The following is a 6,000-nucleotide window of genomic DNA, read 5'->3' on the forward strand; positions in this document are numbered from 1 at the left end:
TACTAATAAAAAATATCAAAAAGATTATAGTTAACCTGGGGAAAAATACAAGAGATTTATCAAGTAACAAAACATGTTTTCAGCATCTTCGGTGTTAATCCAATGAAATTCAGTGAGTCTAGGCTTCAAATGCATACACATATGGCACAAGTGAACCAACCCAATTTGTACTGACAAGAACAGGTGTCTGTAGGTAGGTCATTGAAAGTCATCATAAACTGGAACAGGTTTACTAGTACATAAATCTTAATTTGTAGATACTTGTTTTACAAGATAGCGATAGGCACATTATAGACTATATGTATAGATGGGGGACTTGTGCCATGTTCCTGAACCATAGGGCATGAGGTTCACCTTGCACAATATGGTTTATCAAGCCGTTAGCAGACGCATTTCATTGTGAGAAATCCTTAAGCTGTTCTCTGGAGAAGTTGATGTTTCTAACATCTATAGGTATCCTATATGGCATAGATAAGGAGATAATTATGAAAAGATGCAGGTTATCATAGGGAAAATTTCCTTTACGTTATTTTGCCTAAATCTAGAAAATCTGAGTTTACTTCTAGACCACCAGAGCCTGGGAAATATAGTTTGCTTTCTGAAAGAGAATTAAAGAACTCCTTATAAGAAAGGCCCTAAACGTACAGCATAAAAAGAAAGAAAAATGTATGTCATCCCTTGGTTATGATTTCTCTGCTTAACTTGCACAGATAAAATGTCAGCCAGCCCCATTATCATCCAGTCAAATCTTCAAACCACACCACTTCCTCCTTCATAATATCTCTCACTTCAGGTTCCTGATATCTTGAGTGGCCCATTGCCATCGTTTCTCTGCTCCAACTGAGCCTGTGCAACTCAGCCATAAAATTATACCCCCAAATGCAGTTTTAGATAGATAAATTCTCAGCAAAAATTATTTAAATGACCCTCTCTTACTTCTAGGATCAACTTCTAAGTATTTACTCTGGCTTCCTTCAATACTCAGTCAAATGTGGCTTCGATCACTCTCCTTTAACTTCCTTTCTCAAATAATCTTCCTCTATACTCAAATAAACAAACAAAAAAGCAGAATCAGACCTATAAGCACAGAAAACAAACTGAGGTTGCCAGAGGGGAGGCAGTGGGGGATGAACAAAATGGGTAAAAGGGAGACAGAGGCTTCCAGTTGTGGAATGAAGAAGTGAGGAGAATAAAGCACAGCTAGGAATCAGTCAGTGATACTGTAAGGGCACGTGTGGTGACAGATGGCAGCTACACTTGTGTAAGCATAGCATGGATAGAGGATTTGAATCATGATGTTGTACACCTGAAACAAATGTAGCATGGTGTGTCTACTATTCTCAAATAAAAGAAGAAAAAACTCCCCTCAAAACTACCAAAGCCTCTGGCCCAGTGAAATGGAATTGGTTATCATCTCTATGCCTTTACTGGCCTGAACTTCCCTTTGTTTGTTTTTTTTCCTAACTTTTTTGAACAAACCCAGGATCACATCTTACAGAAATCTTTTCCTGACGTGCTTCCTAATCAGCCCCCACTCTGTGCTCCCTTTCCACTCTGAGCCTAACATGCATTGCACTGAACTGTAACCACCGATTTTATTTCTCTTGAAAGAGATCTGATTCTGTGTCCCATTCAACTTTGCATTGGAAGTGCTTTACCCAGGCCCAGGTGTGAAGACAAACTGGGAATTCAGCAGATGTTTTAAGATCAGTGATTAGGCCAATTCAAATTTGCCCCCCTCCCCAACAAAAAAGTGTGTGTGTGTGTGTGTGTGTGTGTGTGTGTGTGTGTGCACGTGTGCATTGGCACACACACCTAGAGAATTTAATTAAGTTATTTGGATTATATGTGATATAAATAGCCTTGCAAATAATTAAAATAGTGACTGGGATACCTGGGTGGTTCAGTTGGTTAAATGTCTGCTTTTGGCTCAGGTCATGATCCCAGGGTCCTAGGATCGATCCCCCCGTGGGGCTCTCTGTTCGGCAGGGAGTCTGCTTCTCCCTCTCTCTCTGCCTCTCTCCCCCACCCTGCTCCGCTCACGCATGCTCTCTCTCAAATAAATAAAAGCTTTTTTTAAAAATAAAATAAGTGGTGATTACCAAAAGAGAGGTATTTAAAAAAAGCTCTCTACTTGTCTTTGGGTTTTATTTTTTTATTTATTTTTTTAAGATTTCATTTATTTATTCATGAGAGACACAGACAGAGAGAGGGGCAGAGACACAGGCAGAGGGAGAAGCAGGTTCCATGTAGGGAGCCTGATGTGGGACTCGATCCTGGGACAACCTGGGCTGAAGGCAGCGCTAAACCGCTGAGCCACCCAGGGATCCCCTGTCTTTGGGTTTTAAAATGGTGCTGTCATCAGTAGTACTGGCAAAGCCAGGCTCAGAAATAAACTGTGAGAAGCACTAGGTAAGAGAACAGCTATACTTACTGAGGGCGGACTATGTGCTAAGGATGGTTCTAAGTGTTTTATAAGTAGTAACTCCTCTATTATACACAGTGATCCCACAGTGTAGACTGATCATGGTGTGGGGTTGTACTACTGGATTGCATAAAGGCACGTGGCAGAGAGTGGGCGTAGGGGCTACAATTCCACCCTCATTCAGCGCATCTTGTCCTTGCCTTGGCATGGGAATGAAGGAGTTCCTATTTCTTCACACAAAGACGCCTTTAGGTTGCAAAGTTAATAGGCAACTGTCTTTTTCCAAATTCACACAAAGCGACAGCATAAGCAAGTGGCATCCCTGGGGGTAGGCACTATTATTATTCCCATCTTACAGATAAGGATATGGAGACACAAGGAAGTTAAGGAATCTGCCAAAGGTACACGATGGATAGGTGACAGTGACGAGATAGGTACAAACCCAGTCTCCTGGCTCCAGGGTCTGCACCTGTTAGCACTGTGATATCTGCTTTTCTGTTACATGTTTGAAATGCTTTCTCCAATCTGGTTGACATTCTTGAATTTTACATTAACTCACTTAATCCTCACAATAACCCCTAAGGAACTGGCCCCTTAGGACACACGGCTATGCCTCGGGCTCTAATCCTAAGAGATGGTCCTTTGTGAACAAGGCTGTGTCTTGGTGGAAACAGAGCCAAAGAGACACTTCAGTGATCAGAACTAATTGGCTAATTGATATGCTTCAGACATCTTGCCAAGCAAAAGAGAGTTTAATTAAAACAAAATATTATTGGTAGTACTGGGGGTTAAATTGGTGGGGCCTGAGAAATGTTGTTAGACCTGAAATTAATAGATATCAAGAAAGTCCCAACAATATGTTTATAGGTTATTGTTATTGGGAGGGAGGCCACTACATAAAGCAAAGTCACAAAGAATTGGATTTGCAAATGCAAAATGCAGTTGAATATTAGATTACGTGCAGTATCTCATGTTAGAAAGGAAGGGAAGGATTGCTCAGTAGATAATACTGAGACAACTGGATTAGCATTTAAAAAATAAAACTGCATCCTCACCTATGTATGAAATGACTTATATGCTAGATTATTTAAGGTAGTAAAATTTTTGACAACAGAATTTAGGCATATCCTAAATGAGTTGATAAATATGCTATAATCTTACAATGAACACTTTAATTTAAAATGCTGTTTCATTTTTTATTTGCATATAAAACGCTTTTTCCAGTTTTATTGAGGTATAACTGACAAAAACTGTACATATTTAAGGTGTATAGTGTCATGATTTGATATACCTACATATTAAAAACAAGTTTTTTTTAAAGATTTTATTTATTTATTCATGAGAGACACAGAGAGAGAGAGAGAGAGAGAGAGAGAGAGAGAGAGAGGCAGAGACGCAGGCAGAGGGAGAAGCAGGCTCCATGCAGTGAGCCTGACGTGGGACTCGATCCTGGGACTCCAGGATCACGCCCTGAGCTGAAGGCAGACGCTCAACTGCTGAGCCACCCAGGCATTCCACATTGTTTCTTTTTAAAACAAAATAAAAACCAAAAAAGCTCTATATAAACATTTTTATTTTGCTTGTTTATGAAAGAAACCTATCTCTAGAAGAATATATAAGACATCAACAAATTTTTTTATTTCTGGGTAAGGACACTGGTAGCGACGGCACACAAGTAGGGGGAAAACTTCATTGCTTTACACACTTTGCGCCATGTACTATATTACCTATTCAAACAATTCAACTAAAAATATAAAACAAAACAAAAAAAAAGATCTTAGTTTGACTCCCAGAGCTTGTACTTAGTGAACTTTGGGCTAGTTTATTCAATTGTCACAGACTCATTATCTTTTTTGTAAGATGGTGATTATAATCCTTTCTCATTGTTTTATGAGATTTAAATAAGATAATATATGAAAGCATCCTACTACAGAACCTGATATATAATAGACAAAATACTAGATCTTGTTTTCATCACTTCCCTTTTGCAGAGGACACAAACTCAGTGGCTAATGATTCATGCAGTCAATAGAAATGTATGAAATGGGTTGAATGTAGGAGATTAGGTGGTGATAGGGACTGATAAATTAAAGGTACTCATTATTATCCATGTGTACATCAAAGTATAAATTATACATATGTATGTACAATACGTATATGAGGTCTGCTGGCTATTCTCATTTTGCTTTTCTATGGGTATCTGCATTTTACAAAATTATGTGAAAATACAATATGTGTTTCAAACCACTGAAAAATCATTTCAGCTGTATCACACTGATGTTAAAATTAAAATACGTTTCAAGTAGGTCTCCAATAGTAACTTTCTCTGAGTTGAGTTATTTAATATTATTAAGCTTTAGTTTTTCACAGAAAAAAAAAAAAAAAAAGGTCCATAGGATACACAGCTAACTGATTGCCAGACCATAACTGGGAGGTTAAAGCAAAGGATGCCTCTGACACCTTGGCTATTCCTCTCTGTGACAGATTTGATGGAGAGAGTGCTGCTGCTTACAGCTAATAAATCTGATTGAGGTAGGAGTCAGGCGGAGGTGACACAGTGAAGCCAAGTCAGGAGGTCAATAATAGCAAAATCACTCACAGGTGGGCGGGATAATGGTCAAAGGCTACAGGAGAAGAATTTCAGGTACCATGTTCAGATTTAGGGTAGGGATGATTTAGGGTAGGGATGCCATCATTACTATTACTTGTTGCCTAACAAACTCACTGTTTTGAATAAGTCAAGGTTAAAGAAACAATAGAGCAGTAAGTAAATTAACACTAGTTCACAATTCTCTGGGGAGCTGCATATTCTCTGGGCAGAAGTCTAGATACAGTTCATAATATATATGGATTTGATATCTTTCACAAATATGTATACTCTCTGAAAACTAGGCACATCATCCATTAATTTTGATAACTAAATTAATTTCTAAAAGTAAATTAAGACCTGCATAGACTAAAGTTACTAATCAATATTTGTGAACCAGTCTAGAATCAGAACCACCGGAGACATAGACCAAATGGGAAACAAAGCATTTCACAACACTATTTTTATTACTTATTCTGTGCAAACACCTTCCTAAACCTTCCATGCTAGAAATGATGCAGGGTCCCTGGCCTTGTGCTATGGGAAGTCCCCTCCAATTACATTGTGTTTCTTTAGTGAAGAAGACTGGAGGAATTCTTGCTACATAAATGTACACATACTTGCCAACTGAAAAGTTCTCCTAAGACCATCCTAATGGCATGGCATTTCTTTCCTCTCTTTGGAATGAGCCCAAGTAAAGAAAATCTGATCGTGCCACATGCAAAGGCTCTCATACCTCCCTGATATAAAGACACCACTTTAAAACACAGTTGGCTGTTTCTCCCAATTATTTTTTTCAGAGAGTTTCTATTTCCAATAATAGTGCTAGTCTAGAGACTGTTTGGCTCCTATCTGGGAAGAACAGCTTTATATTGCCTTTACCCCTGGGATAGGATTCCCAGTGTTCCAATTTGCTTAATGATAATGGATCACTCTAAAATATTCCTGATTTCACTTCCCCTCCCATCCTTCCTGTAACCTCTCTCTA

This window comes from Canis lupus, assembly GCF_048164855.1.
Source record: "Canis lupus baileyi chromosome 16 unlocalized genomic scaffold, mCanLup2.hap1 SUPER_16_unloc_3, whole genome shotgun sequence".
Classification (NCBI taxonomy): Eukaryota; Metazoa; Chordata; class Mammalia; order Carnivora; family Canidae; genus Canis; species Canis lupus.